The sequence below is a fragment of the Ailuropoda melanoleuca genome, chromosome 16 (assembly GCF_002007445.2).
Source record: "Ailuropoda melanoleuca isolate Jingjing chromosome 16, ASM200744v2, whole genome shotgun sequence".
NCBI classification, from domain to species: Eukaryota; Metazoa; Chordata; class Mammalia; order Carnivora; family Ursidae; genus Ailuropoda; species Ailuropoda melanoleuca.
This window is the reverse complement of record NC_048233.1, coordinates 71,818,074-71,827,362: the sequence shown is the minus strand read 5'-3', so window position 1 is coordinate 71,827,362 and position 9,289 is coordinate 71,818,074. Positions and strand designations below refer to the sequence as shown.

Below are 9,289 nucleotides of genomic sequence, written 5' to 3'. Positions count from 1 at the left end.
TGTAACATTAATTTCACTCATTTGTTTTGCACGTTTGTCTTGTTATACTAGATGTAAGCCCCCTGAGTTGGTGTCTGGCTTGTCTTTCACCCCCAGCAGCCAAGCACAACCTTTTAGCATTTAGTAACCCTCAGCATTTGCTGAATGAAGGGAAAAAAAGCCTTTGCTTTCTTGCCTCTGATTTTCTTGGGGGTAAACTACTCTTTCTCTGCCTTTAGTTGCACAATCCCAAATATTCGTTTTGCCTAGAGAAGTGGTTTTCCAACCATTTTTAGTGCAGATACCTTAACCCTCATGACGAAGCCCCATCTGTAAAATACAGAGTTCCTGTTTCGGTAGAGGAGATCGGGGATGGTCCAAGCTTGCCACGTAGGGCTCCCCAGTGCTGTTTCTTCCCAATCGGCGTAGTGGTTCTCTAAGTGTAATCAGTAAACCACCAGCATCCGCATCGCCTGGGACCATGTTAGAAATGCAGTCTCTGCTCTATCTTAGATTACTGACTCAGGATCTCTGGGGATGAAGACAAGCAGCCTGTTTTAATAAGCCCTCAGGTAATTCTCAGGCATGCAAAATTTTGAGAAGCTCTGCATGAGAGAGTTCGTTCCGGGCTTAGTTAAAACATAACCATTCAGAAGAATGCCACTGGCTTCCAATGAGATACTGTTTTTCATTAGCCTACAGTAAAAACATTCTCAGAACAGAAGGGTCATCCCGTGCTATTAAACCTCAAGGCTAGCACTTGTCAGATGGCTACAACACAAGCGACCAAATTGGTGGGCAGTTAAATACTGGCCAAAGCCGCAGGCGCAGGCGCAGAGCGAAGCTGCGTGGGGTGGGCTGGGGGCGGAGCCTCCGGGCTAAGGCCGAAAACCTAGAAGAGGAAGCGGAAGTGGGAAGTCTTCTGTCGGTAGCTGACGCCGCTGCTTTCAAACATGATCTTGGTGGCGCTGAGTCTCAGCGAGCAGGTGAAGGACGTGCTTGCAGTGGGAAAGGGAAGTTCCCGTCACAGTATCGACTTCTTTTCCTCCTAGCGTATCTGTGAACTGCTTTACGTACTTCGATATAAACAGTCACTGGCGACGTCTCCTAAGATGTCATAATACAGCGTCAAAAGTGACGAGCGTTCAGTTTGAGTTCATAATGCTGTCTCGTCTCACTGGAGATAAAAAATTTCAGGGGACCGTGATGGGAGTGACCAAGTATATACATTCCCTGCTTGGGAAGAGTGATGGGCTAGTGCCCGTGTTCCTTTATAACAACGGTGGCTTCTTCACTCCATTGGATCTTCCCTCTTGGAGCCAGAACTCCGCAGAAGCACTGGATTCAAGGAGGAAAGAAAGCAATTCAGTCACTACAAGAGTATGTTGAAGCCATAGAAGGAATTAAAAGAAAAAAAAAAATCACGTGCTTCAGCTGTCTGAGCCCAGCAAGCTGAGTTTCCTGTGGGAAGTTGTGGATGGAAAATTCAGTGCCAAGAGGAATCATTTAGTGTGTTTTTTTGCTTGTGATCCTGACTTTGGGTACGCACCATGACTGATGACCATATGCTGCTAGCTGAAGCTTTTATAGAGACCTGTTACCAGATGTATCATCAGTTTAGGACTGGGCCGACCCCAAGAAATGGGGACTTCAACATTAACCTCAAAGCTAGCCATAAGGAGGTGGAAATCTGGCCTGAAGACGATATCAGTCTGCTAGGACTAGAGACAGTGGAGACCCTTCTCTGTAACTACTGGTTCAGTGGGGACAAGAAATTCCAGGATCGGTTTTGAAAGATACTGCTGTGCTTCAGCAAGTATGCCAGCATCCATTTAGGTGGCTGTTCTTCAATTGGTGTTCAGAATCTAATCGCAAGAGACAAGATGAAAAGTTACTTTCTGGGAGAAACTCTTGAGTACATATATTTTCTTTTTCTGATGACATGGATTCCCTCAACCCTGATAAATATGTGTTAAATATAGAGGGTCATCCCCTGCCCATCTGCACTTCAGCTTGAAAGGCTTGGAACAACTCCCAATCATGAGAGTTTTCTGGATTGAACATTGTGTATTGTAGGATTTTGCTTTTTTGAAGACCGTAGATTGGCAAACCGGTTGCTTATGCATTAAAATTAGTCATCCTTTGACTTTTAGCCCAGCTGGTTACTGTGAGCCACACAAGGTCCAGCTCTGGGCTGAAGATGACAAGTTCAGTGGCACAGCTGGAGTCCAGGACACCTTGGAAGGCCAGGTACCGATGAGTTTTTCAGTGCAGGTGCTGGTGGTTTTGAATCCATTCTCATGCATTTCTTTAGGTGGTGCTTCGGGTTGGCTTCTGGGTTTGTTTCTGTGTCCGTGCTTTCTAAACCAGGACCACTGTGAGTAAGAAGAAAGAATAAAGTTAGCTAAATTTTGATTTATAGGAAACAAAACAAAATACTACCAATAACACAAAATCCTGACAAACAGCCCGATTTGTGTTTTCTGTTAGCTTCTTTGGGGGGAAGCTGCACTGCTGTTGGGAGAAGAGAGAGGCTTATAACTGGTGACAGAGTTGAGGGACCCTGGCAATGGACTAAACATGCCCTGTGGAAGAACTTGGCTTTTGTTGAGTTTGGGCAGCTTGTGATTTAAAAAAGATATTAAGGAAAAAATAATTGGGTGCAATGCCAGTGACACTTGCCATTGTCATTCTCACTATTAATTGAGTTTCCATACTGTGCCCAATAAAGTTTTAACAGAGCGAAGCATGGCAAATTTGTAGACCCAGCAGGTTGCTTACTGGGGCTGCGCAGCCTGGTTTTTGCAATGAGCATGGAATGATGGGCTATCAGCTTTACATTTACCCTCCAGCTGGGCTGTCTCTGCTGTTTTAAAGAGCCAAGCCCAGTAATGTAGGCAGTAAGTGAAAGGAACCCAAGATTCCATGTAGGTTAATAGAGAAGAAGAGGTTTAATAATGGTTTTTTGGTTAGGGAAGTGCTGTCTCAGAACCACAGAGAGGACTTGGACAGTGAATAAGAACACAGATTCTGAAGTTGGTGAGATCTGGTGTGAATTACTGTTCTGAAGATATTCTTCTGTTGCATTTGGGAGTACTATATTCCCCTTCCACACTGATGTTGGGTTTAGCCACGTGATCTGCTTTGTTTGGAACGTTAACACGTGATGGGAGCAGAGGCTTGGAATGTGCTTGCTTTGGTTATTTCTCACAGGAAGAATGTGGTCCTGGTAGCCGCTCTCCTTTCAGCCTGGGATCCAGAGTAAGGTAATGGAGCAGACCTATAGTCTGCAGCCTGAAGCTAACCCACTCAGCTGCAGTGGCTTATTAGCAGAATCACAGTTGACCTGCAGAGTATCAGTGCTATTGTTAGTAAGTTATCAAGTGTGGGAGTGGTTTGTTATGTGGCTGGCATGGTCACCTGGGTACAAATACTCTGTTGTTTCTAGTAGTATAATTCTGGCAACATACCACTCTCTTTAGGCCTTAATGGCCTTATCTGCAAAATGGGCAGTATAGTAATGACAACACAGGTAAGCATTAAATAAAATAATGCACATGTGTGTTTCATTATGCCTTGTACTCAATAAACATTTGCTCTTGTTAGAGCTATAAGTAAAAATAATGATAGCTACAATTTTTGGAGCACTTACTACTCTGTGCCTGGAACTAATGCAGATATTTTGCCTATTTGATCAATATTTGATATTACTTACAACTCCAAGAAATAATTATTAACATACTATATTAATATGAATATTATAATATTAATACAGTTTTCTCATTTTAAAAATGATTGCTCAGAGGGGTTAAGTAACTTGCACAAAGTTGCACAGATAGTAAGTGGCAGAACTGATTCTTTTTCTAGTCTGCTTTACCTTGTGGCTTATGTTGTTTCCACTATGCTGAAGTACTTCACTCTTCTTTATGATTACAACTAATGTCAGTATAGTGCACCATGCTTAATGAAGCACTTTCACATTATCATTTAAGTTCCTTCGAGTAACAAAGTTGGACCTACAGCAGTGTGGTCCCCAAGAGATTATTTTTTCTTTTCACCTTGGAATCATCACAGGCAGATCTCTGATTCAGTAGGGTAGTGTGGTCACCTTAACATCACATCCTCTTAGAAGGGTAAATGTGTTTAGAGCCACTGAGGCTAGCTTTTCTTAGAATGGTAGAGTATGTCCTTCTCAAATCCCTGGGTGGACAAGCAGCCCCATATTTTGAAGGCAGAGGCCGTAATTAGACCTTTTTAGTTTTGAGGTCATCAAAGAAAAGCAGCCTGTGTTCCTAGTCTGGAAAGAAGGTGGATAGGTGGTTTTGGATCTGGGAGGCAGAGGGTAAAGAGCCAAGAGTACTCTGGTAGAGGCCAAACAGTTTCCCCGGGAAGGTTGCTGCATATGAGAACTACAAATGTTGGACTAACTTGGATAATTCATGGAAATGAGGACCTTTGAGAGGGAGATACTGGATTTATTGCTAATAAAGCTAATAGAAGTGATGTGACTCTTTTTGTATCACTAGTGTGTGTAGCTGTTTGTTATGCACAGGTGGGGAAACCAAAGCTTGGAGGTATGGCCAGGGATTTATAGTTAAAAAGTGATGACACCAAAACTCACATTCTGGTCTTTTGATTGTGTTTGTTGCAGCTCCTGTCTGGTTCCCTCAATCTGCCAGGGTGGAAGAGTCTAGTACTTAAAGTTGTTGCCCTGTATACATAAGACATATATAAGGCAATTTATAAGTTTAACAAGATTTATGCATTGAAAAAATATGAGAAGTTTATAACAGCTTCAAAAAGAAAATTGGATACTTCTGTTTATAATTGTTTTTCACCTTGTAGAGTTTCTTCTTAATGATCACTTTACCTCAGTTGGTCCCTATATTCACACTATTTCCATAGCTCCCCCCCCCATATCTGTCTCTTCTTTTACATCTCCGTTTTTCTCAAGAACATAACACAAATTCCTTTTATTATCTCATGGTTTTCTTTTTTGTTCCCTTGGCTCTTACTTACATTCATATACTCAAGGGTTTTCATTGTATTCCAAAGACTTACTGAGGTATTTTGCCAACAAAGTCTGTTTTCTTCTTAGGAGAAATTCTCTTACCAGCTTTTAGGACAATTTATTCATGTATCATGTGGTGCATGCACGTTCCTTATTGAGGAATTGGTACGTTCCAGGGACTGTTCTAGGTGCTGGGGATATACCAGAGAATGAAACAAAATTTATACTTTAATGGAGGAAAATAAACAAGAGCACTTTGGTATATAAGATGGTGAAAATACCACAAAAGAAAAAGGTAAAGCATGGTAAGGGAGTAGGGAGTCGTGAGGAGAGTAGTTATTTCATGGATGTTCCTTATAAACTGACATGTCAGAAGGAAGACAGAAAGTGAGCCATAGTTCCAGAAAGAGGAAACATCAAGTACAAAGATCCCGAGTGGAAGTCTGCTTAGCTGTTTCAGGGAAGACCAAAGAGACAAATGTGGTTGTGGCAAAGTGAAGGAGTGGGAGTGGGGTGGGGTGTAACTTGATAGAATTCATATCATGAAGGACCTTATGGGTCATTGGAAGGAATTTTGGTCTTTTTTTTTTTTTTAAAGATTTTATTTATTTATTCGACAGAGATAGAGACAGCCAGCGAGAGAGGGAACACAAAGGGGGAGTGGGAGAGGAAGAAGCAGGCTCATAGCAGAGGAGCCTGATTGTGGGGCTCGATCCCATAACGCCAGGATCACGCCCTGAGCCAAAGGCAGACGCTCAACCGCTGTGCCACCCAGGCGCCCCGAATTTTGGTCTTCTGAGTGAAATAGGAAGCCACTGGAAAGTTTGGAATGGAGGAGTGCACTGTTCTGATTTATGTTGCTAATAGATCTCTCTGATTGCTGTCCTGAGAACAGATGCTAAAGAGCCTAAGGGTAGAACCGGGGAGATAAGTTGGGAGATAGTTACAGTAGTCCAGATGGGAGTTGAAGGTGTTTTGGTCCAGGGACATTGTGGTGGTGATAATGGTAAGAAATGGTTGGATTCTCTGTATATTTTGAATGAACGAATGTGATGCTGGCAGAATTTGCTGACTGGTTATCTGTGATTACTTGAGAGAGAAGTGATAAAGATGTTTTGGGCTTTTGGGATGAACACCTTGAAGGATGGAGTTACCATTTGTTAAATAGGAAAGCCTGTGCAAGTTATGTGCTTGGTGGAGGAAGTTTGGAAGCTTAGCTTTGAGCATATGTAGCCTAGAGACATAAGCATGTAGATGTCAGGCAATGGAATATTCTAGGCTCAAGTTCAGTAAGGAGGTCTGTGCTAGAGATAGAAATTTGGCAGTGGCTTTTAAAACCATGAAATTCAGTGACATTACCCAGGGAATGGGGCATATTTAGAGAACGCAGATGAGGTTTGGAGCACTGCAAATCAGAAGGTCTGGGAGATGAAAAAGCAGCAAAGGATTGCCTATTCTCTCCACTATATATCTACTTTCCAAAAAGTAGTCATTCATATATATGCAAGATGAATATATTGTTCAGTCTATACCTGATTTTTGGTGCCTATATAAATAGAACTTTTATAATAACTGTAGGCACGTAGCAGACATGTAGTAAAAGTTGAATGAAGAGCAAATAAAAGAATGAAAGAATCACTTCATCTTTCCCATACTTTCTGGGGCCCACAGTTACAGTTAATTTTTTTAGCAGACGATTTTGTGGTGTTTATTGCCCCTTTGTGCACTGGAATGCACCCCAAGCTACTGGAGGAGAATATTGACCCTGCCTGTGTGCACTTCCTTATCCCACCTCCCAGTGGACATGGGGAGATCTGTTCGAGAGCCCTCTGTGTGTCATAAAGCCTACTTAGAACTAGTAATATCACCACTTTGGACAAATGCTGAGACATGTCATTCAAACCACAAGTAGAGAAGGAGTTTTATTTTCAGTGGGGTGTTTAGAGAACTGAGCTCTTTTGCTGAGAGCCTTGCAGCCTGCCCAAGGCAGGGCACATAGGCAAAAGATCAGATTCTCTCCTGACCCTACAAAGAAATGGCTTTCAATTTTCCAGTCCTGCAGGAGAAGCAGCAACTCTGAACACCTCCCCAGTGCCTTTCCATCGGGAATGCACAGCTGGCTATGCTGATTGCTTGCCTTTCTTTTGATTAATATCCTCTTGGTGTTGAAATTCATTTGGATTCCAGCTGCCTCATCTTATGGATTTCAATTTAGAAGCAAAAGGAAAATACAATAAGATTCTTATATATAGAAGTTTTAAATATCACCGAGGGTGACAACCTAGGGGAAATAAATAAATAAATAAATGTCACCGAACAGCCTCCCTCCTGCTCTGTGCCTGGCCCTGCTCTTTCTTTGGAGGCAAGACTTTTATTTCCTTGTGGGTGCTGGAAGCTCATGGGAACCAAAGCCCAGGGAGCTCCCATCTGCAGTCCCTGGTGCATCGGTAGAGGGGCTCTCTTCTCTCAACCTCCGACTTCAGATTCTTCTCATAAGAGATGGAACATATGCCAGCATGTCTACTTCTCCTGAAGGACTGGGGAGGAATCTTTTTTCCTTTTCTTTACTTCCTTACTTGGTCCTCTCCGTGGGGGGACAAATGACTAATAAGATTGTTCCAAGTTACTAGTGGGTCTTCCAAGAGAATGCCAGAACCAAACTCTGTCCTTTTGTTCTCTTGGAGAGCTTCCCTTTGTGGTCTGCATTTGGTATTTGACCAGTAGGTGCCTACTTTACATAGTCCTCTATTTTCTTTCTTCTAGGCTTTCCTTCTGTAATTGGGTGGAGGAGTTCAGAGTAGAGGTGAAAGTGGAGAGGCCCAGCCATGATTTCTCTCCTAGATGTATCAATTAAGTGGGCCCTCTAATTTGATGCTGACTTTATTCTTTGTGCTGGCCTCAGTTGGTTAGACTTGGAAAGGGGAGTGTTTTGGTTCTCTAGAGTCCCAGATAATGGGTATTAAGCCTCAGGGTCTCACCCCACAGCCACAGTCCGTACAACCAGGACTGGGAAACTCTTGGGGGCAAGTGAGGAGATCTACAACATAGCCAATGACTCATGGTATTTGTGGAGTGGCTCTTTGTTCTTGTTTTTAGTTTCAGATGTAGAGTTCAGGAATTCATTAGTTGCATGTGTAACATCCAGTGCTCATCACATGTGCCCTACTTACTGCCCATTACCCAGTTGCCCCATCCCCCCACCAATGGCTTTTAAAAAAAATAAATATTTCCTCTCTGGAAATTAGGACTGGGGGAGACTTAGTAGTAGCATTTGTAGTTAACGGTCACATAATATTTGGGTTGGTATAGTCATTATGGGGACACATACGTACCGAACACTGAACGAATGGAACTCAGGGGAATGTCATTGGGGCAGCAATGAAAAGTGAGAAGACTTTGGGAGAAAAAGAGGGAAGCAGGAAGCTGAGGGAATGATGGGGAGAGAGAGAGAGTGGTTAGCTGTCCCTTGGAGCTGGTTCCGTTTCTGCTGTTGTTGAGGTTTGTTTGCTCAGCTTTTCTTGAATACCCATGGGATGTGAATATTTACCACCAACTACTCTTTTACTTGAGCTAGTTCAAGAGGATATTTTTGTCTTTGTAACTTGAAGTTTTCTATGAAGAACTCTTAGAGATAAAATGGACTGGATGTTGTAGCAAAGGTAGGACAATTGGATTCATGACCAAGTGGAAACGTCAGGAAGGAACCGTCTAAGCTTTGTGAGATATGAAATAAATAGTCCTCTGGTATCTCTGCAGGGACTCATAGATGCATCCAAAGATAGACAAAGTATCTTCCTGGCTCAGACTCTTGCTCACTCAGCATTTCCCTTCATTGCTTTCTCTATGCAGGTAAGAGCACCATGAATATTTAACCTGTGATAAGCTGAATTCTGATTACTAATTGTTACTACTAGATTTACAGAATGTTGTTACTTGGAAGGACCCATTCTGGCCTGTTGATCTCTTGATGAATCTTGTATCGTACACCACTTCAGATCCTCTTGGCCTCAGTGCTGCAGCAACCAGCGAGGTGGCCCCTGACTTCACACGGGCGCGACTGGCAGCATCTCTGCTCATGCTTGTGTTATATGCCTCTGGCCTTCCGCCCCAGGACTTCTCTGTTGATGTTGAGGTGTAACGTGGTATATGGTGCCACGTGACCCTAATCAGTTCACATGTATGTGTCACCTGAAAGTGTGCTGGAAATTGATATCTAATAAGGCAAATATTTTCCATTGGGAGAAGGGAGCCAGTAGGTAAAGTCCACCATCTTTCCCCGCATGGACAGGGAATCTTGAG

General features: G+C 42.9%; 1 pseudogene; it reads left to right on the top strand.

Annotated features, from left to right (window-relative positions):
• Positions 1–351: 351 nt before the first annotated feature.
• On the top strand, positions 352–1,996 carry LOC117796601 (annotated as a pseudogene).
• The last annotated feature ends 7,293 nt before the right edge of the window (positions 1,997–9,289 follow it).